At 40.0% G+C, this 23,855-nt stretch overlaps 1 long non-coding RNA gene and 1 other non-coding gene across 2 annotated transcripts; both read left to right on the top strand.

Annotated features, from left to right (window-relative positions):
• The first annotated feature begins 6,840 nt into the window (after positions 1 to 6,840).
• Positions 6,841 to 6,912, top strand: TRNAA-UGC (transfer RNA alanine (anticodon UGC)). The gene has a single exon. It is a non-coding gene; the product is annotated as a tRNA-Ala (tRNA).
• A 166-nt stretch (positions 6,913 to 7,078) lies between these two features.
• On the top strand, positions 7,079 to 9,366 carry LOC126077515 (uncharacterized). The gene is made up of 3 exons (XR_007517764.1): positions 7,079 to 7,138; positions 8,370 to 8,491; positions 9,282 to 9,366. It is a non-coding gene; the product is annotated as an uncharacterized LOC126077515 (long non-coding RNA).
• The last annotated feature ends 14,489 nt before the right edge of the window (positions 9,367 to 23,855 follow it).

Raw genomic sequence — 23,855 nt, forward strand, 5'->3', positions numbered from 1 at the left:
TTTCCCTGTCTGGGTTGACTTCTGATTGCTCTGCCCAGAGTTCTAGTCTCGGGTTGATACCTGATATTATTGATTTTCTAACCAAAGAACTCCATTTAGTATTTCTTGTTGTTTTGGTTTGGTTTTTACCGATTTCCTCAACTTGTGTTTATCTGGAAATATCTTAATTTCACCTTCATATTTAAGACACAGTTTTGATGGATATTTGATTCTTGGCAGGCAATTTTTTTTTTTTTTCAATTTTTTAAATCTGTCATCCCATTGCCTTCTTGCCTGCATAGTTTCTGCCATGTAGTCCAAGCTTATTCTTATTGGCTCTCCTTTGTAGGTGGCTTTTTGTTTATCCCTCGCTGCTCTTATAATTCTCTCTTTATCTTTGGTTTTGGCAAGTTTGATTATAATATGTCTTGGTGACTTTCTTTTAAGATAGACCTTATGTGGAGTTCGATGAGCATCTTGGATAGATATCTCCATCTTTCACAATATCAGGGAGGTTTTCTGCCAAGAAATCTTCAACAATTGCCTCTATATTTTTTTATCCCTCTGTGTCCTGGTACTCCAGTCACTCATAGGTTATTTCTCTTGACAGAGTCCTACATGATTCTTAAGTTCATTTTTTAAAAATTCTTTTATCTGATTTTCTTCAAATATATTAGTGCCAAGTGATTTATCTTCGAGTTCAAAAATTCTAGCTTCTACTTGCTCAGTTCTGCTCCTCTGACTTTCTATTGAGTTGTCTAATTCTAAAATTTTATTGTTAATCTTTTGAATTTCTGATTGCTGTCTGTCTATGGATTTTTTTAGCTTATTGAACTTTTCATTATGTTCCTAAATAATCTTTCTAATTTCTTCAATTGCTTTATCGTGTGTTCCTTGGCTTGTTCTGTGTATTGCCCCATTTCCTTCCGGATGTCTTGAAGAGTTCCGTATATTAAACTTTTGTATTCTGGCTCTGGTAATTCCAGGAATGCACTTTCATCTAGAAGATCCCTGGATTCTTTGTTTTGAGAGCCTGTTGAGGTGATCACGGCCTGTTTCTTTATGTGACTGGATATTGACTGTTGTCTCCGAGCCATCTATAAGTTATTGTATTAGTTTATGCTTGCTTACAGTGTTGTAGCTGCTTGCTTTGTTTTGTTTTGGCATACCTCCCTGGGTTGCTTGAGTGAGATAGCTTGATTATTTTCACCTTTGGAGCTCTGATGGCCTGTCCCCAGCTGGCTAGAGCTGTTATCAGGTATATAAGTCTAGGAATCCATTCAGTTTTTTTGTATGAATTCAACTCAGGTTTCCAGGTAGCTGATCATCAAGTGTGTGGTACAGGCTCTGTCCTACAGTCTTAGAGGGGCAGGGGTGATTGGCGTATATAGTGGTATCTGATTGCAGCAGGGGGGCACGCTCTGAACAGGGCAGGGAGCTGAGAACCGAACCCCAAGTTTCTCTGAGAAAGATGCATCCCTGTTCCCTAGAGCGTGCAGGTGGGTGGGTTTTGCAGAAGGACTATGGGCACCCAAAGTTTTTGATTGAGAGGATTGCAAGATACCAGTCCTCTTTGGACCCTGTCGTAGATGGCTGGGTGACCTGAGTGAAGCGACCAGTCCTTAGGTCCCTGATGTGCTTAGGTGAGGACCTTGCTTAATAGGCAAAGCAATGTCAAACGTCAAACACCCACCTCTCCACCGCACAGCTGAAATGGCTGGAGTTTGCCAACAAGGGCCTATTTTCCCAAAATATGCCCATACGAGTCCATGCAAAAGGGAAAGGTGCTCAAGATCTACCGACAGTTTATCCCTGGACAGGCGCTGCTTCTATCTTGAGCTCCCCCAGTGAACGGAGCTAGCAAATTATCTTTTCCCCCAGTTGCAATTTTTTTCCTTCCCTAAGGCCAGGAGGATGGCTCTATGTGCTCAACACGGCCTACCTCAGGCCCAGGGATTCCACTGCTGGAGCCGGCTTGGCGGTGGGGGCAGAGGGGGTTGGTAAAATATATGGAAGTACTTACCTTTGCCTGGAGTGCCGTTCTTCTGAGGTTCCAGAGGTGTGAGTAGGCTGTGTGGCTGGCTGCTTTTCCCTGAGGAAACTGCAGCCAAAGGCTAGTACCAGCCCGCCACCGTAGCTCTGGGAATGGTGCCTGAGGGCTTCCCACGATTCAGGTCCGGTAACTCCTCTCAGCTTCTGAGCAGTCTCTTCCTCCCCCTTCCCCTCTGTTTTCTAAGCTTGCCTTTGAAGCTCAGGGCTCCCAGCTTCTCACAAATATACTCCTTTCACTTGTTTTTTGGGTCTTCCTTGCAAAGAGGGCTGGCCAGAAGACTCTGTCTATTCCGCCATCTTGGCTCCACCTCCTGTAGAGACATTCTTGGAACCAAAAAGCATTTGAAAGGCACGAGCAGTGGAGTGGAAATTCCTAGAAGCTTACTGGTCATACAAACCAGATGTGATAAGACTGACCATGAAGAAACAGAGGCAGTGGCTGTTCTTTACAAAGGAAGCATTCAGCATAGCTAGGATCCATTCACTTTTATTTGTAGTGGGTCCTCAACTAATGACTGTGTCCCAAGTCAACTCTTATATAAGTCGAATTCATTTTTTGTTTGTTTTTTAGTTTTCATCATTGTTGCCTTTTGTTATCAATATTTTTATAAATTTGTTCTTCATTTTCCAGGGTTGGCATGACAATGATAACATAAGCAACCTCGTCTGTAGGACATATTATTAACGATAGGATGTACAGAATACAAAAACAAGGGTTGTGGTAAGTGGCGCGCTTTCTTACTGAAGTAGGACTTACGTCGGAACTACCTGTATCTATTTTCCTTTTTGATAGAAAAACCTTTTGGGCTGCTTCACATGGGTCTGCCTCCTTTTGATGTCAACTGAGGTTTCCAATAAATGTTTTATTTAAAGATTTAAAATAACAGGGAAAATGGAGTGAGTGAGGAAATACAGGAAAATTGATGCTATGGAATATCAACTAGGAATGTGTTGATTCTTCTACTTTCATATTAGGAAGGCTTCTAATTCCCTGATAGTCTTCCTGACCTTGCCCAGAGTCCAAGCCACTCGCTTGCCTGAAAAGACTCGGGATCTATAGCCATCCTCTGGTTTTTAGGCCCAGCACCTGCAGAGAAATCTGAAGGCATTAAGATGGGCTCCTCTGCTATTGCACCGTCCTTTGCCTCAGAAATCACGAGGCACTAAAGAAAACTGTCCGCTCCTCACCCCCGTCCCTTTTTCTGTCTTTCTGTCTCTTTAATAATAGAACAAATGGGAGCCAAGATGAACCACCTGTTAACATGCATGCTTTTGATTCGGGTGGCTTAAGTGATTCCGTTGATATCCGGTTCTTCCTTTCTTCCCTTTCCGAAAGTCTTCCTTCCTTTGCCACAGTACCTTTAGGGGATGTAGAGGCTCACAGCCCATGAATGGAAGAGCATTCAAGGAAGTTCACCGGGTTATGCTTTTACTTTCTATGTGTGCAGGAATGGAATGGAAAATATTAGGAGAACTAAATCTGTATTCCTTCAAGGAAAAAAAAAAAAAGATTGCCGTGGAGTTGATTCCAACTGATAGTGACACTATAGGACACGATAGAATTGCCCATACTGATTCCTAGAATATGCCAGTGGCCTTTTGTTTAATAGCCCAATACTTAACTACCGCAGGGCTCCATTCCTTAATTAATACTGTTAATAGTGTTGGATCAGAGAAAAACTGCGGAAGTGACTGGGATCGAACCTGGCACTTCATACCTGCAAGGAATGCCCTCTCCCACTGAGCTATGTTCCATACTCAGGGTCAGCTAGCGGAAATTTAGCTTCACTTAGTTGTATTACAATCCTAAGGTCTTGGAATGCAATTGTCATATTAAAAATGGATGACAATAATTACGCATAGGTAAACAAAACGGCCAAATCCCGGAATTAAACCAGGGACCTTCAGATCTTCAGTGTAGCGCTCTCCTAACTGAGGTATATTGCCTGCTAGACACATGACCTTAGTTATACCTCAAAGTACTGTGTAGAAGACTAGTGTACTTTTAAATACAAATTTCAGTCAATATTATCTATTCACACACCCAAAATTACATGAGGTCTGTTGCCACCCATGTCTGAACAATATGATCCAATTATTGGAGACTTTGGATGGGTTGGTAGAAGAAGAATACAAGGAATAGAAAATAAAACAGGGAGAAGCTTCTCTCCTTGGTAACTTCAGGCTCTCCTATGCTTTAAATACTGCTTAAAAAGCTAAGGAAATTCCAAATGAAATGATCAAGCCTGTTCTTTCTCTCCTCTTTCATTCCAGTCCTTCTTCTTCTGTCTTGCTCTTTGGTGACACTGGAAAGGGGAACAGAGGATTAATGAGCACATTAATGTGCTGGTGAGGTTCTGGCTTCTGAGTAGAAAGGGGAAACATTTAAAAGCAGTTCATCAAATAATGTGTTTATTTCCATATGAATACGCCAAATGTGTTTTCAAAGGGAGAAAAGAATGGAAATATGGAAATTGTAAAAAGCAGATGAGTATTTATGGTTCTGAACCCTCTCAAGGAATGGACACACTCCCATTCAGCCACACCTCTCTCACGACTGAAAGAGCATGAAGATCTTCCTTGAAATATTAGCTATATTTCTATGATATCTTCGCAGATCTGATAGTTGGCCAGGGAGAAACTCCACTGTTTCAAATCCACTGTACCTCCCAAGGTGGTTCCATCAGAACAAGCAAGAAGAGAAGGAAAAAGAGAAAGTGGAAAGATCATGCTTACTTGAGCTCCAGTTTGTAGGATCAATTATATGTATATGTATAGAAGGATTGAAAGGAAAGTAAATACATCCTTGGAGAATCTGTCAATGATCTTTGTTGACAGATCCCTTTGTGCTCTTAGTTGGAACTGTGTCATTTAAAAGACAGAAGGCTGAGCACATACCCACTGATTCTCTCTATCCCTTCCCCCTCTGATTCACTGTCTCCTTCTCTGCTGGCAGTAATATTTAGGATCAATCACCCTACGGCTTGGCAGGTGGTTTCCCAAATTCATTTGAGCAAGGAAATAGGGAATGAGATTTCTCTAGGAAAGCTTTCCAAACAGAAAGCTGAGGAAATTATTAGCCACAATGAAAGTAAATGTGTGACAGACATAGCTCACTTGGGAGAGTCCTAAGGGTCTAAAAGTCTCAGATCCATTCCCAGGATTATACAGGTCCTCAATTGCTGTCAAAATGATGTAACCCTCATGCGCCAAGTCACCGTGCAGTGAATACCTTCCAGCACTCACTTTCTCTAAGACAAAGAGAATTGGAACTACTTGCTTCTGACCTTCTTTGCCTTCACCGGTATTAAAAACTACAAGACTAAAGAGCTCGACTATTTGTTGAGTGAGCGAAAGAGGAAAGGAGAGATATTTGCAAACGGGCAATAAGTTCTAGAGAAATTGCTGGGCCTATTTCAAAGCCGTTTTTTGCTTATATGTCCTTTACAATCTTGTGGTAAAAAAAGAATGTACAGTTGATACAGTAGTGCAGAAGAATAAGTCACATGGAACACACAAAATCCTAGAGATACAGGTTTTGGGGAAAAAAAAATTTTATGTTAGGCATGTACCACATGATACTCCAAAGTGAGCAAACATCCTTGGGAAAACAAGAAGGGGCATTCTAGAGGGATTACTGAGCTTGGTTGACAGATGGATGTTTAATGATAAAGTGTCCAGAAGTTTTGAAGTATTGTGCAGGCTTCTGGGGAATTGTTTAATTTCAACAGCAGTAAATACTTAAATTCAGTATTGTAAGTCTTTAAATAAAGACCTGCCTGCAATATGCTCCTCAATACCACATGGAGGATCTTGGATCAATAGGCTTTGGACTCACTGTACAGATCATCCGCCATACATGCTAAGCTGAAAGCATCCCAGTGAAAGAAAAGTTCTTGCTTAAGTTCTTCCCTGGCCAGTCCAACCCCATCTGCTTAGTATCATTCAGGACCTCCTCGTATTTTCAGATTCACCAATGGCATATTTTGATGACTTCCAGGGCTCTTTGACTTTTTCCTTTCAAACATCTGTATCTGAAGGAAGCTTTACATTTATGTCACTGGGTTGTCAGAGGAAAAGGAGTTTGACAGGTTTGCTTTGTTGTTGCTATGCAGTTCCTGACTCTGCATTTGACCTGTAGATTCTACCAGTCTAGAAAAAAGTCACTTCATGCAAAGCTGATGGAGTTTTGAAGTTTCCCCACCTTTAAAATCATTTGTGGACATGATCCTCAAGCGAGGGATAGAGATGGAGTGTGGAAGCAGATCTATGGACCAGCTCAGAAGGTGTGAAGTGACAGGAGCAATGAGAGTCAGCTGGAAAGGATGGTGGCAGGGCACTGACCCAAGTAGAAGTGAAGTTCAGTTAACCATTTCCACTAACGTCTGTGGCTGCCAGTGATCTAAGGAGCTACCCATTTGGAGTCATTATCAGTGTGATAGATATTAGAGAGATGTGATTTTCTTGGAACTTTCCTGGTGGAGGCAAGTAACTTTCATTTAAAGAGTCTGCTGGCACGTATGCCTTGGAGAGGACTACTGGAGTGGAAAGATCCTAGGACCAGAAAAGGTTATTCAAACAACAAACCAGTTAACCTTCTCCATCTATCACCACTAGACAGTATCCACACTACTAATTCCAGAAAGTGTGGAATTTAACCCTTTGGTTTTATTTATTTAATTTAGTGGGTTGGTCTTATTCTAGGCAACGTTTTGTTTTGTTTTGGGTGGATGCGAAGAAGGAACCACACAGAAAAATATCACTATGCTATTATGAAAGAAAAGTCATCATCAAGCTAGTCAGTCTTCAGGGGGTGTAGCTCAGTGGTAGAGCATGTGCTTTGCATGTACAAGGTCCCTGGTTCAATTCCTGGCACCTCCACTTCACCATTTAGCAACCTCAACCTCTAATTTCCTTTATCATGTTTGTTCTGCTCACAGGAAAAGAAAGCCAATGGTCCAAACAGTTGCTTTTAGTGTTCTTCCATTTATACTTGTTGGGGCTTAACATCTCCCTCGGCAGGATATCAGCAGAAGGAAGACAAGAAGGAAGAGACAGAGAAGGAACCAGCCCTTGCCCCAAAGCAAGAAGACTTTCACCACAACATGTAATCAATTAATATTCAGTTTTAGTTAGCATATCATGGATAATCAAAGTAGAAGAACAAGGACAGAGAGAAAGGAGCAAAGGAAATGGCCCTCCGAAAACCCCTTAATGCTTTTAATCATTGAAAGTCAGACTAGAGGAAAGTTTCCAGCTGATTTTCTGGCCCTTAGTGGCACCGTGGTTAAGAGTTCGTCTGCTAACCAAAAGGTGGACAGTTCCAGTCCTTCAGCCTCTCCTTGGAAACCCTATGGGGCAGTTCTCTCTGCCCAATATGGACTTTAGGAGTCAGAATTGACTCAGTCTCAATGTTTTAAAATGGCCCTCTATTGCAATCTTTAACAGAGCGGTCAATGGGGGATGAGTGATTAGAGGACATTGGACAACCCAAACAACAGCGCTCAAGACACACAGAGATATTCAACATGAACATTGCAACTATAATCCAAATTTTAGCGACCGACGGTATCACTGGCCACAATAGTTCAATTTGGGAGTAGATTAGCTTTAAGGTCTTAAAAGTTTCTTGTGCCACTTCTGGTTTTAGCAGAGCAGTTATTCTCGTTCATTGTAAAATGACTTTCATTGGAGAATTTCAAACACCATGTTGTAGAAAATATCCCACACTGCACACACACCTAGCTAAATTAAAATGATATATGAGCATTGGCAAGTACCCTATTAAAATTCCTTCCCTTCTACATTTCTTATATTTGGCTACAGAATCCCACTTTCTTGTCTTTAGAACTTTAAATAAAGTCACATAACATATTCATTTCACACCACACCAAAGATTTTGAGGGAGATGCATCCAAAGGACTATGTAGAGGGGTGAGGAGAAAGAGAGCAGAGAAGGGTAAAAATAGATAGATGCATCTCAGTTGCTTGTGTTTCCTATAACAAACACTCTCAATTGGAAGCCATTTCAAGAAGCTTCTACTTCTTGCCAAACCAGAAGTAAGGCACTAAGAAGGGGTTCCAACCCTCAATATCGGACCTGGAATCAGAGGCCTTATCCTCTGGGCCACAGGACTGATACACTAAAAATGTAGTCCAAATCTGAAAGGAAAGTGTTGCTCGGGAGCATGTGGTTTCTGTTTTCAAATGCTTAACTTTGAAATTGAAAGAAAATTTAACGACATTCAAAAAGGAATCAAGTAGCAGCTGAAACCACTGAAAACAATTACATAGCATTAATAAACTTTGCAAGATCAGGAGTGATGTATTTCTTCCAGGGTGTTCTTCTCTAAGTCACTGATAATAATGATACTTTGGGTGGAGAAATACAAGCCAAGAAGTAAACTCTTCGATAAAGGGGTGCAGATGACAGCATGAGAAGAAGGAGCTCCAAAGATTAGTATGTTCAGGCCTCTCCTGCCTCAAAGATAAGATGGCAATGCCCCAAGGAGAATGGTCTGGAAGCTCAAACAAGAGCTTCCCCTGTCAGAAATGCCTATTTTTAAAGCCAGGAAAAAAATGTATTTTAATCCATTTGTAACATGGATTTTAACAACTTAATCCTCTATCAACAAGTAGAAGAATCACCTGACATGGAGGCAGAACTAAATAGTGGGTCCCTTACCTCACTTGGTGAGAGGTTTAGAGGTCTGATGTGCAATTGGGTGACTTCCAAGCTACTTCAAGTGGGAGAAGAGAGCCAAAATAGCTGGGAGGGGTCCTTCTCTCATTGAAATGCTAACCTCTGAGGTACTTTGCTTAAAAGTCATCCCTGAATTGTCTTGGTATTGATCTACAAAGGAATCCAAGGCACTTATGTGTGACCCACCCCCAACTATGCCTTATAAGGCCATAGACTAGGAGAAAAGAGAAATCCACAAATAACTAAAGTAGAGCAATTACAAATTCTCTCAGTTTTCAAATAGCCTTGGTTTCTTGAAAGTACTGAGATTTTTTTTTAGAAGTAAACAATACTCTTTTCCCAGAGGAAATACTCTGTCTTCCTCACCAGAGAGGTTAGTCATTCCTTCACAACAAAACTTCCCCATTTGTTCCCAGATTCCCTGTACATTATTTTCCCCAGGTTTAGGTCAAGACTAATGAACTGTCTTGGGTCATACTCTGGAAGATATGTAATAATGTACATTAATTCCTCAAGATAAATACCCTTTTTTCTTTGAATGTGGCAGGAAACAGTGCATAAAGACATGAAGAAGGAAGAGGAAGGAGAGAAAGAAACTGAGAAGGAGTGGCTCACATTGGTAGGCAAGGTGCATCATCAAGAAAGGCAAGTACAGAAATGTAGAATATTAAATCCAGGCTTCTTTGCATCTGCATCGTTATTGTACATTTTCATAGGTCCTCGAAATCTCTCCACCGCTTTTCTCGTGTTTCCCAAAGCTGCCAGAAAGAGGTACAAGACAATGCAGAGGGATAAGAAGAAGAGTAGCATTCATGTTGCTTTCAGAAAAATAGGTGCAGGTCGGGAACTAAGAACAAAGGGATAAAATCACAACATTTGGCAAGTAATGAAGTCCTCCTTGTCTAGCCGTATGATCATGAACTGGCAGTGATTTGTTTAGGGGTCACCACTCTGGTTATTAAAATCTAAAGAGATACAAGGCAAAGACAGAAGGAAGACCAATGATCCAATGAATGACAGCACCTCTTTCAAACAAAATATTCTTCCCAACAAAGAGAATTCAAAGAAAACTATCTGAACACTTGAAATAAGAAACCAATTGGCCACATATAACCAAAAAAACTAACCTGCTACCATCGAGTCAATTCTGACTCATAGAGAACCTGTAGCACAGAGAAGGCCACCACAGGATTACGAAAGATCAGCTAGTGCATTGCAACTGCCATATAAAAGCCTAAAGGAGGTAGTCAGAAATACCATATACAGAGGCCTGGGTAGCTCAGTTGGTAGAGTAGGAGACTTTTAATCTGAGGGTTCAGGGTTCAAGTCCCTGTTCTTGCAATCTTTATTCTACTCTCAATTATTTCTCTTACATAAAAGCCCTTCATTTTACCCTAGTTACCTATTCTGGAAGCTTTGCTTCTTCACTACTCTCTTCCTGCTCTTAGCTCTGAAGAAAACCAGAACAGAAAAAGAAATGGTAGCCATTCCTAACTGTGTGTTTAAGTCTTTAATTCAAATCTGTAGATAAACATCAGCTTGAGAACAGAAGAACTAGATGTTGCCCAGCTACAACCAATAACTTCCCTAACAGGGAACACGACAGAGAATCCGTGAAGAAGTAGGAGAGAAGTGGGATGCAGACCTCAAATTCTCCTAAAAAGACCAGACTTAATGGTCTGGCTGAGACTAGAAGGACCCCACAGATCATGGTCTGCAGACCTTCTGTTAGCCCAACACAGGAACCATTCCCAAAGCCAACTCTTCAGACAGGGATTGGACTGGAGTATAAGGTAGAAAATGGTACCGGTGAGGAGTGAGCTTCTTGGATCAAGTAGACACATGAGACTATATGGGCAGCTCCTGTCTGAAGGGGAGATAAGAAGGCAGAGGGGGACAGAAGCTGACAGAATGGGCATGGAAATACAGGGGAGAAAGGAGTGTGCTGTCTCATTAAGGGGAAGAAAAACTAGGAGTATATAAAAAAAAAAACCCGGTGCCGAGTTGATTCCAACTCATAGCAACCCTACAGGACAGAGTAGAACTGCCCCATAGAGTTTCCAAGGAGCACCTGGCGGGTTTGAACTGCTTACCCTTTGGTGTAGCAGCTGTAGCACTTACCACTATGCCACCAGGGTTTCCAGAGTATATAGCATGGTGTATATAAATTTTTATGAGAGACTGACTTGATTTGTAAACCTTCACTTACACCACAATAAAAATGTTTTAAAAAATTTGTAGGTAAGTCGAAACAAGTGCCTATGGTTCTTATTTAGGCTTCTTTTAGTGCAAGAAAAGGCTAGAAGCCTTTTCAATGATTTAAAAGCTGTACAGGCAGCATGTAAATGTGATTGTGGTGAAAAATTTGGTGGAGTAGTGCCGGGGGCCAGCCTCAGCAAAGAACAGGGTCACCAGAGGAAGGGTAGAGTTTGGCGAAAAAAGAATGAGACGTAGTGTGTCTTATATTTTCATTCTGCAGAAAAAAAAACCTCCTCTTTATTTTTTACATGGTCTTTTATATCATAAGCTTACATAAGCATAACATCGCATGATCAACAAAGGGGCAGTACAAGATATAATCATCATAGATAACATCATTTTCCAGAGACATAATTTTCCAAGTGACACATAGTACAGTTCTGCATGCGCACACAAATACAATGAGTTTTTGTTTAGTTGAAGAGAACATTTTGTTGATTTATTTTTACACAAAGTAACAATTGACTTCATACTGCTTTACACTTTTGCTTAATCTTGCAATACCTTCCACAGTTTTTATAACAATGAATCTTTTTGTAAAACCATTGCCACATAGGCTTTGTCCATCTTGTCCAGGGTGGCCAAGTTCTTGAAGTCCAGCCACTTTGGGTTACATCATATTGTCCACGATTATGCCAAGGACAATTAGCCCAATCTCTACACCCCCAAGCCGGTTTTGGAGTAATAAAACTTCCTTCTACTCTATATGGTCTCCAATCAGCGTCATAATCCCAATTTCTTGCCAATAGAAATTCAAAATATTGTTTTTCCACTTTTATGGGATCATGTGTGGGTGGTGGTTTAATCACAAAAGGGCCTCGGTAAGTACCAGGATTCCACCATCCTGTTTTTTTTTTCCATAGTCGAGCTATTCGTTTTCCCCCTAAGACAACTTCATGTTGATCCCCAGGTAATACACGGGCTGTCCCTACCCGGGATTTCACCAGGGGATTATGAGTAGGACGCCCCCCTCCAAAGGTCCCTAAATCTATAATGGAATTTTATGCTTATACATTCTGCTATACACAGGCTGAAAATGAAACAGAAACATAACACAGATGACAGAGATATTCCTGACTTTTCAGGAATTCTTCGATGTTTATGCTGGGGGCAGTGGGTGCAGAGGGGCTGCCCTTGCAGCCTGGCTCCCAGCAGAGTAGGATTGACTCAGTCATTTCAAAGTGAGAGCAAATTTACCCAACACAAAAGGGCAAAAGGAGTTCTCCTGAAGTCAGAGGTGTATAACCTGGGGACTGCCTGTATAAGTTGTCTACAAGGAACTCATTTCATATATGTAACTATATTTGAAAACCAAACCCGCTGCCATCAAGTCGATTCCGACTGATAGCGAACCTATAGGACAGAGTAGAACTCCCCCATAGAGTTTCCAAGGAGTGCCTGGCAGATTTGAACTGCTGACCTCTTGGTTAGCAGCCGAAGCACTTAGCCACTACACAACCAGGGTTTCCACCTGTAACTATATAAAAAAATATATATATATAGTTAGGTAGAAATTAAAGAGAATTTTTAAAAAGATATATCATACAAACAATCAAGAGAAAACAAAAGTGGCTATATTTATATTAAATAATGAAAACTTCAGAACAAAAAAGTAACAGGGACAGAGATAGCTTAATGATAAAAGGATCAATCCACAAAAGGAATAGGAAGTCATTATTTTTTACTGCTGTCATATTCCACTGAATTAGTACTGTCGTTGATGTTGTCAGTTGCCTATATAAAGAATAGCTGCTTCCTCTGTTCCTTCACAGTCAATCTGATCACTTGGTAAACAGTGCTGAAAAGAACATGGGTGTGCATATGTCTGTTCGTGTACACGCTCTTATTTCTCTAGGGTATATTCCAAGGAGTGTGACTGTTGGATCATATGGTAGTTCTATTTCTAGCTTTTTGAGGAAGCACCAAATTTATTTCCAAAGTGGTTGTAACATTTTAGGTTCCCATCAGCAGTGTATAAGTGTTCCAGCCTCTTCACAACCTCTCCAACATTTATGATTTTGTGTTTTCTGGATTAATGCCAGCCTTGTTGGAGTGAGATGGAAGCTCATTGTGGTTTTGATTTGCATTTCTCTAATCGCTAATGATCTTGAGCATTTCCCCATGTATCTCTTAGCTCCCTGAATGTCTTCTTTAGTGAAGTGCCTGTTCATATCCTTTGCACATTTTTTGATTGGGTTACTTGTCTTTTTGTTGTTGAGTTTTTGCAGTATCATGTAGATTTTAGAGATAAGGCGCTGATCAGAAATGTCATAGCTAAGAACTTTTTCCCAGTCTGTAGGTAATCTTTTTACTCTTTTGGTGAAGTCTTGGGTTGAGCATAGGTGTTTGATTTTCAAGAACTCCCAGTTATCTAGTTTCTCTTCTGCTGTTTTTGCATTGTTAGTAATGATTTGTATACTGCTTATGCCATGCATTAGGGCTCCTAGCATTGTCCCTATTTTTTCTTCCAAGATCTTTATCATTTCAGATTTTATATTTAAGTCTCTGATCCATTTTGAGTTCATTTTTGTGGATGGTGTGGGGTATGCATCTTCTTTCATTTTTTTGCAGATGGATATCCAGTTATGCCAGCACCATTTGTTAAGGAAACTGTCTTTTCCCCATTTAACTGACTTTGGGCCTTTGTCAAATGTCAGCTGCTCTTATGTGGATGGATTTATGTCTGGGTTCTCAATTCCGTTCCATCGGTCTAGGTATCTGTTGTTGTAGCATTACCAGGCTGTTTTGACTACTGTGGTGGTGTAATAGGTTCTAAAATCAGGTAGTTCGAGGCCTCCCACTTTGTTCTTCTTTTTCAGTAAGTAAGATGTTACTTATCTGGAGCCTCTTTCCCTTCCATATGAAGTTGGTGATTTGTTTCTCCATCCCATTAAAAAATGCTGTTGGAATTGGGATCAGAATTGCATCGCATTTATACATCACTTTTGTCAGTATAGACATTTTTACAATGTTCAGTCTTCCTATCCATGAGCAGCGCATGTTTTTCCACTTATGTAGGTCTCTTTTGATTTCTTGCAGTAGTGTCTTCTAGTTTTCTTTCTATAGGTCTTTTACATTTCTGGTTAGATTTATTCTTAAGTATTTTATCTTCTTGGGTGCTACTGTAAATGGTACCCATTTGGTGATTTCCTCTTCAATGTTCTTTTTGTTGGTGCAGAGAAATCCAACTGATTTTTGTATGTTTATCTTGTATCCTAATACTCTGCTGAACTCTTCTATTAGTCTCAGTAGTTTTCTTGAGGATTCTTTAGGGTTTTCTGTGTATAAGACCATGTCATCTGCAAATAGAGATACTTTCACTACTTCCTTACCTATCTGGATTCCCTTTATTTCGTTATCTAGCCTAATTGCTCTGGCTGGGACCTCCAGCACAATGTTGAATAAGAGTGTTGATAAAGGGCATCATTGTCTGTTTCCTGATCCAAAGGGGAATGCTTTCAGACTCTCTCCATTTAGGATGATGTTGGCTGTTGGCTTTGTAGAAATAAATGCCCTTTATAATGTTCAGGAATTTTCCCTCTATTCCTATTTTGCTGAGAGTTTTTATCATGAACCCATGTTGGACTTTGTCAAATGCCTTTTCCACATCAATTGATAAGTTCATGTGGTTTTTGTCTTTTGTTTTATTTATATGATGGATCCCATTAATTGTTTTTCTAATGTTGAACCATCGCTGCATACCTGGTATGAATCCACGTGGTCATGGTGAATTATTTTTTTGATATGTTGTTGAATCTATTGCCTAGAATTTTGTTGAGGATTTTTGCATCTAAATTCATGAGGGATATAGGTCTGTAATTTTTGTGTGTGTGTGTGTGTGTGTGTGGTGTTTTTACCTGGTTTTGGTATCAGGGATATGCTGGCTTCCTAGAATGAGTGTGGCAGTATTCTGTCCTTTTCTATGCTCTGAAATACCTTCAGTAGAAGTAGTGTTAACTCTTCTCTGAAAGTTTGGTAGAAACCTGCAGTGACGCCATCAGGGCCAGGGTTTTTTTTTTTCCCTGAGTGTTTCTTATTTACCTTTTCAATCTGTTCTTTCGTTATGGGTTTGTTTAGTTGTTCTACCTCTGTTTGTGTTAGTTTAGGTAGATAGTGTGTTTCTAGAAATTCATCCATTTTTTCTAGGTTTTCAAATTTGTTGAAGCACAATTTTTCACAGTTATCTCATATGATTCTTTTACTTTCAGTTGAGTTCTGCTGTGATATTGCCATCTCTTTTCTTATTCAGTTTATGTGCTTCCTCTCCTGTTTTCCTTTTCTCAGTTTGGCCAATGGCTTATAAGTTTTGTTAATTTCTTTAAAGAACCAGTTTTGGTCTTGTTAATTCTTTCAATTGTTTTTCTGTTTTCTATTTCATTGAATTCTGCTTTAATTTTTATTGCTTGCTTTCTTCTGGTGCCTGAGGGTTTCTTTTTTTTGCTCTCTTTCTATTTGTTCAGGTTGTAGGGACAATTCTTTGATTCAGACCCTTTCTTCTTCTTGCATGTGTGCATTTATTGATGTAAATTTACCTCTGAACTCTGCTTTTGCTGTGTCCCTAAGGTTCTGATAGGAAGTGTTTTCATCCTCATTGGATTCCATGAATTTCTTTATTTCATCCTTAATGTCTTCTACAACTCAGTGGTTTTTGAGCAGGGTATGGTTCAGTTTCCAAGTGTTTGATTTCTTTTCCCTGCTTTTTCTTTTATTGATTTCTACTTTTACGGCCTTATTGTCAGAGAAAATGCTTTGTAATATTTCGATGTTTTGGATTCTGCCAAGGCTTGCTTTATGACCTAATATGTGGTCTATTCTAAGGAATGTTGCATGTGCCCTGGAAAAGAAAGTATACTTGACTGCTGTTGGGTGGCAAACCTAGTACCATTGAGCCAATTCCAACTCATAGCAACCCTATAGGACAGAGTAGAACTGCTCCATAGAGTTTCCAAGGAGCTTCTGGCAGATTTGAACTGCCAAATCTTTGGTTAGTAGCTGTAGCACTTAACCACTATGCAACCAGGGTTTCTGCTGTTGGGCGGAGTGTTCAGTATATGTCTATGAGGTCAGGTTGGTTGATTGTGGGGTTTAGCTCTCCCATGTCTTTATTGAGCTACTTTCTGGATATTCTGTCCTTCACTGAAAGTGGTGTATTGAAGTCTGCTACTATTATTGTACTATTATTATTATTGTGGAGCTGTCTATCTCAATTTTCAATGCTGTTAGAGTTTGTTTTACATGTCTTGAAGCTCTGTCATTGGGTACATAAATACGAAATAGGGTTTTATCCCCCTGGTATATTGTCCATTTAATCATTATATAGTGTCCTTCCTTATCCTGGGAAACCTTGGTGGTGTAGTGGTTAAGAGCTATGGCTGCTAACCAAAGGTCAGCAGTTCGAATCCACCAGGAGCCCCTCGGAAACTCTGTGGAGCAGTTCTTCTCTGTTCTTTAGGGCCGCTATGGGCTGGAATCAACTCAGCAGTGGTGGGTTTGGTTTGGTTTTCATTTTCCTTAACCTTTTTGGGGGATTTAATTTTAAAGTCTATTTTGTCAGAAGTTAATATTGGCACTCCTGCTCTTTTTTGACTGTTGTTTGCTTGATATATTTTTTCCATCCTTTGAGTTTTTGTTTGTGTCTCTAAGTTTAAGGTGTGTCTCTTGTAGGCAATAGATAGACAGATCATGTTTTTTCATCCATTCTGTCACTTTTTTGTCTCTTTGTTGGTGCATTTACTCCATTTACATTCAGCATAATTATGGATAGGTACGTGTTTAGTGCTGTCATTTTGATGTCTTTTTTTGTGTGTGTTGTTCACATTTTCTTTTTCCCACTTAATTTTTTGTGCCGAGTAGTTTATCTTTATATATTGTCTTTTCCTCTTATTTGTTGTTGTTGATTTTGATTTTGCTAAGACTTAATTTTTTTCTATGTGTTTTATTTTTATGAGTAGGATTGTTAGTCTCCTTTGGGGTTACCTTAATATTTACCCCTATTTTTCTTAGTTTAACCCTAATTTTTATTGCTTTATGTCATCTTGACTTCCTCTCTGTATGAAAGATCTATGACTGCATTTCTTAATCCCTGTGTATTGATTTAATGTTGTCTTCTTCAACATAAATGACATAATTTTTTCCCTGTTTTGTGTATTTTTTTTATCTTGATTTATTTTTCTCATTTCCCTATCTGGGTTGACCACTGGATACTCTGTCCTGAGTTCTAGTCTTGGGTCGTTATCTGATATTATTGATTTTCTAACCGGAGATCTCCTTTTGTAGTTCTTGTAGTTTTGGTTTGGATTTTATAAATTCCCTAAACTTCTGTTTATCTAAAAATGTCCTAATTTCTCCTTCATATTTGAGAGACAGTTTTGCTGTCCCTCAAGTTTTGATTCTTGGCTGACAATTTTTTTCCTTCAACACTTTGTATAAGTTATCCCTTTGACTTTGTGCCTGCGTGGTTTCTGCAGAGCAGTCTGAGCTTATTCTTATTGACTCTCCATTTTTAGGTGAGTTTTCATTTATCCCTAGCCACTCTTAAGATTCTCTCTTTATCTGTGGTTTTGGCAAGTTTGATTATAATATGTCTTGGCAACTTTCTTTTGAGATCTACCTTACATGGAGTTTGATGAGCATCTTGAATAGATATCTTCTCCTCTTTCATGATATCAGGGCAGTTTTCTGCCAACAAATCAGCTAAACAGGGAAGTAAAATAAATATTTATAAGTAATTTGAATTTCCATGTGGGAAACAAGGTTAGGAAGGCTAGAGAAGCCAGAAGACACCTAGTGTATGTGCTAGAGTGTTGTAGTCTGAAAACAGGCCTTGGTGTGACTGAAAATAAAGACAATAGAGAACTAATAAAAATGTTCATCTGGGTGACAGCTCATCTTTCAGAATTGGCCTCTCTGGAATGAATGAGGAAATTGCACCAACAGAGATCTCCCAATTTCTGTGTACGGATGTGGTAGGAGCAGAGTTGAGAGTAATATCAGATGACCCAGCTGCTTTGAGATTAATCACCACCACAACTGATGAAATTTGTTAGATTTTGCTTGAAATGCAAAGAGTAAAAAAACCAAATTCGTGTCTGTTTGTTCCACGTATTTCTACACTTAGATGAAATCTACTGAAAATGAACTTTTTCGTAAAGAATTCTATCTGGCTCCTCTACACTTCACATACTGCTCTTAGCTCAAAAGGAGTCTAAAGAGGGGGACTGTAGCTGCAGAAAGTCAGAGACTCTGTACAATCAATAATAACTACATACTCAGGCACCTTTTCCTCAGTCCTATCCCTGGTAGAGCAATGGTTAAGCCTTCAATCTGCTAACCAAAAGGTCAGTAGTTCAAATCAATTACCCAATCCACTGAAACTTTTTGGGATAGTTCTACTCTATCCTGTAGGATCCCTATGAGTTGGAATTGATTCAAAGGCAACTTTTTTTTTTTTTTTTTAAATATAGGTGTGGACCCGGTGTTGGTGGTTAATAGTTTGGCTGCTAACTGTAAGGACAGCAGTTTAAATCTATCAGTTTTTGGAAGGCCAATGGATAGGGTCGTTATAACTCGGAATTCACTTGACGGTATCAGGTCGGGTTTTCTTGTTTGTTTGTTTGTTTTTGGTTTTTTTGGTTACTATGGGTGCAGAAGCAAAGTAGGTGAGTCCTTTGCAAGTCAAGTAGGTGACCTCAAAATGGGCTTAGGAGTGGCCTGTGACAGAAGGATAGAAGGTGGATAGTTGCAGCTTTTGGAAAGAAGAGAAAAGGGGATGATGCAGTATGAAAGGTCTCCAGTCTCTTGGATTCTCACCTCCACTATCATAACCGATTCCCGGTTTCCTATGGACAAACTAGCCTTTTTTCACCTTTGAGCCTTCCTCTACAAGGTCTCTCTATAGGATTTTCTCCAGGTTTAGGGAAAAACACAAAGAAGCCTTTTAGTTCATCTTCTGGACTGCAGGATCAAATTTACATTGATTCATCAAGGTTATTTTTATTCTCAGCTCAACAATTGAAAATGTTTATAAGGAAACTAAGATCATTCAACAAGGATGTGGCAACTGTCCTGAAACAATGTAGACCTTACCTGAGGTCTTTGGGTTAATGTGACTGTTCTCTCTTCTTTTGACCCTTGAGTGTTTAGGATTTGTACTCCATTTCTGTTTTGTAGCTTCTTCAAAGATGGGACTCCCCCAACCACACCGAGACACTGAGTTCACTCAGGTCAGGTAGAGAAAGAAGTTGCTATGCACTTTGATGGCTTATTTCTGCTCCATATCCATGACCATGAATGAGAGGTAGGCAAGACAGGGTGTTGAGTCTTTGCATCTCCAGCTCAAATCTGGGTTGAACATCTACTTCTCAACATCTTAGAACATGCCAGAAGACAAAATAGGATGAGAAAATGGCTCTCCTCTTTGGCAGGAATGAATTCTTCTTTACCTAACATTATTTCAGAATTTTCTATTGTCCATCCCAAAGAAGGAACAATGGTATTTCCCAAGCTTTGGAACAGGTTTCGCTTCTTTCAAATTCTCTGTCTTCTTGACACTCGATGTTTCCCCAAATCGTCTTAACAGTCTGCTTAGTCTTTGGGATGTGCAGCTGGTGGCCCATGTACCAGTGAGTAATGAGAGTGCTTGGAGAGAATGCATGAATAAGAATGACACCAAAGAACTTTATGAGAGCACCAATGTCCCGACAAGTCAGTAAAGATTGAAACACCAAGGACAAAATGAGTCAGATTAAGAAAGAAGCAACTTTCTGAGACTAAGACGATGAATGACTAGGCTTTGACAGGAAAGAAGGATGGAGGTACTAGGGATCGGACCCAGGACCTCTTGCATGCTAAGCACACACTCTTCCACTGAGGTATACCCCGGGTAAAAACAATATTTCAGAGGAATTAGCATGACTGTTGGCCTAATCTTAGAGGACTGTTGTTAAGATAAAATTACCTCATGGTCAGCTTTCCTGTTTCCAAACTCCCTACACTGCACCCTCTCAGACACCGATACACCAAGAGAAGCATGTCTTAGTGCTAGAAAGAAAGACACTGTTCCTGGTGGGTGGTCTTCCACCAGACTGCCCGGAACCTGCTTCCATTCTTCCCATCACCTGGCTGAGTCCCGGGATAAAACATTCTTTTGTAACTTGTCTGAATGTAAGTTTCTGTATCCTTTTGAGTCTTGGAAAGATATTAATATTTCACACAGGCAAATAAATAAATAAAACTAAGTCAAATGTGTGTGAGAATGCTCTAAATATGAATGCAAATGGAACACATCTAAAATATTTCAAAGGAATTACATGTCCATATATGAGAAAAAAGAGAACTGATTCAAGAAAATGTTTTACACAATGTTTCATCCTCATTGTAAGAAAAAAAAAACTCAAATATTAAACTCTACTTAGCTGAGTTTTGTTTTTGTTTTTAATAGTGCTATGGGTGTAGCAATTCTGATATTACTTCGTGCAAGTTTTAGGCTTCAGTAAATGAGTACACATATTGAGGTTCTTGTAAACCAGGGCTCTCACTGTGGGCGATAGAAGGAAAACACGAAACTGAAATGGGGGAAGGTAAGAAATTCCGTTGTTGTTCTGGATGGGTGTTCCTGTTCCCATCAAGGTTGATTTTGACTCATGGAGACCCCACGTGTAAACAGAGGAGAACTGCTGCTCAGTAGGGTTTCCTAGGCTTCAGTCTTTATGGGGAAACCTGGTGGTACACTGGTTAAGCGCTCAGCTGACAGCTAAAAAGATCTGCGGCTGGACCCCACCACTGCGCTCTGCGGGTGAAAGACTTGGCAGTCTACTTCTGCAAAGGTTACAGCTCTGAATAGACTCCAAGGTAGTGGGCGCGGTTTCTTGGATTTCACCTTTAATGGAACCAAAGGGGCATAAATGCGCTAGAGTGCTAACCTAGATTGTTAGTTCCAGCGGTAGTAAAGGCCTGGCCTTCTGCGTATGTTAAGATTTCAGCCAACACATGGAGTCACCTTGAGTCGGTAACATCTCCATAAAAAAACCGAAACCAAACCCAGTGCCGTCAAATCGATTCCCGCTCATAGCGACATGTGGATACCGAGCAACAATTCATAACGAAGCAGATGCCCAGAATTCTTCTTCCACGGTGCCGCTGAGTGAATTCCAACTGGCCACCTTTCCATTACCAATAGGTACCGAGCCCAAACCTTCCGCGCCACGCATAAACCTTCCTCGTACAGTGTACTGATTCTTTTTCTACAGAACTTTCTCACATTTCTTGTGATTAAAAACATTCCTCATCCCCCCCGCCACATAATACGTAATATCAAAGCAGAAATGGATATTAAGTGCAAAAGCATGTAGCAAAATGGAATTTATTCCAACAGTTCCTAGGTATTCTCACTGAATTTCAGTTCCTTTTTTTTTTTTTTTTAATTTTAAATAAAATACACAAAACTTCTCTTAGCACTTCGTGTAAGACCTCAAAACCAAACCATACTCCTGGCTGTCGAGTCTGTTCCGACTCATAACGACCCAAGGAACAAGTACATAAGGGAGGGGATGATAAAAATATATATGCATACACCTTGATTGCATTTGCCAAAATAAGTAAAAAGTGTCAAAACCTACCATTTGCTGTCGAGTCCGTTCCGATTCATAAGGATTTGGAAGATTTACTCGGTAGGGTTTCCAGGCCTGGCACAGCGGTTAAATCTATCGACCACTAACTGTAAAGCTCCGCGGCCCGAAACTGACATTGGCTTCCGCAGGAGGAAAAATGCGGAACTCTGCTTCTGTAAAGGTTGACAGTCTTGGAAACCCTAAGGGGTACCTATGAGTAGGACTCGACAGCAGTGGGTTTGCTTCTGTTGTTTTTAATTTTTACGGAAGCGCTGCCACCTTAATCACTGAGCCACCAGGACTCCTAAACATAGATACAGACTTAAAACAAACAAAAACCACATAGTTCTGTGTTGTATAGATGTACTACTCAGTTCCATTAGAATCCTACGCCTTGCAATGCACCTGTTTTATAAGAAAGTAATTATGCAAAACTAACTAAAGCCGCTGAAATCCAGGATCTTTAGATCTTCCAGTCCAGTTGTCTTTCACTTCAGCACTTTCCTCTACCTGTAAAGGCTATTTCAGTCATTCCTAAAAATATTATCAAGGTTCCTGTGTTTTCAAATACTGTCTTAACTTATTCCATATTATGCACTCAGCCAAAATTATATGGATTCAGTTGCTATCCATGTCTGAAAATGGGATCCAATTTCAAGAGATGGTGAATGATTGGTAGAGTAGGAGAAGGGCAAGACATGGGAGGAATAGGTAAAACAGGAAGAAGCTTTGCTTCTTGGTAAACGCAGGTGGTTCCATACTCCAAACACTGCTTATCAACCTAAAGAAATTTCCATTGAAATGATCCAGCCTGTTCTTTCTCCCTTCTTTCAATCTTTCTTTTTCTGTCTCGCTCTTGAATGACACTGGAAAGGGTAACAAGTGATTACTGAGCACACTGAAAACTTGGCATCAAGATTGGAGGAAGACTACTTAACAACCTGAGATATGCAGATGAAACAACCTTGCTAGCTGAAAGCCAAAGGATTTTAAAGTACTTACTGATGAAGACCAAAGACTATAGCCTTCAGTATGAATTACCTCTCTATGTAAAGAAAACAAAAAATCCTCAAAATTGAACCAATATGCCAAATCATGATAAATGGAAAAACTATTGAAGTTGTCAAGGACTTCATTTTACCTGGACCCACAATCAACACTGATGGAAGCAGCAATCAAGAAATCAAATGATGGGTTGCACTGGGCAAAACTGCTACAAAGAAAATCTTTAAAGTGTTACAAAGCAAAAACGTCACCTTGAAGACCAAGGTGCACTTGACCCAAGCAGAGGTGTTTTCAGTCGCCTCGTATGCATACAAAAGCTGGACAATGAATAAGGAAGATCGAAGAAGAATTGAGGACTTTAATTATGGTGTTGGCCAAGAATATTGACTATACCATGAACTGCCAGAAGAAAGAACAAATCTGTCTTGGAAAAACTACAGCCAGAATACTCCTTAGAAGGAAGGATGACTAGATTCGGTCTCACATACTTTAGACGTGTTATCAGGAGGGACCAGTTCCTGGAGAAGGACATCAGTCTTGGTAAAATAGAGGGTCATTAAAAAAGAGGAAGACCCTCACTGGGATGGATTGACACAGTGGCTACAATAGTGGGTTCAAGCATAACACTGATTCTGAGGATGGCACAGGACCAGGCAGTGTTTCATTTTGTTTTGTATAGGGTCACTATGAGTCAAAATTAATTTGACAGCACCAAATAACCACAGTACATGATCTTGGTACTTCAAAAAACTATTTTCCCATTTTCTTTTTACAACCACTGGACCCAACCACCCCATGGTTTATCTGTATTACCTTCTCCAGTAAATTGCCCTTGGTTTGGAGTCATCTGGTAGATTATGCCACCACTCCATTTCCAGCAGCAGCTAATGACTGACTGGAGGGAATAGAAGGTGCAAAATTTCAAACCCCTTGACTCAAGGACAACTGTGCTATGGGATTTACATCCCAGCACCCTTGTCGCATGGGTCATGCTAACTCTAGGCTTCACCCAAGAGAACATTATTGTTTGGCTTCTTTCCTTCTCCCATCCTGAAGAGCACTCCCTTAATAAATCATGTACCCCTGAATTCCTGTAGCAGACTCCTAATATTCTATAGACAGGAAATAGGCCGATAAAACTACTCGGAAGCAAACACATGCTTTGTTGTTATTCTTGTTAGGTGCTGTCCAATCAGTTCCAACTCATAGCAACCCTAGTTATAACAGAAAGAAACACTTCCCAGACTGTT

This window comes from Elephas maximus, chromosome 1, assembly GCF_024166365.1.
Source record: "Elephas maximus indicus isolate mEleMax1 chromosome 1, mEleMax1 primary haplotype, whole genome shotgun sequence".
NCBI classification, from domain to species: Eukaryota; Metazoa; Chordata; class Mammalia; order Proboscidea; family Elephantidae; genus Elephas; species Elephas maximus.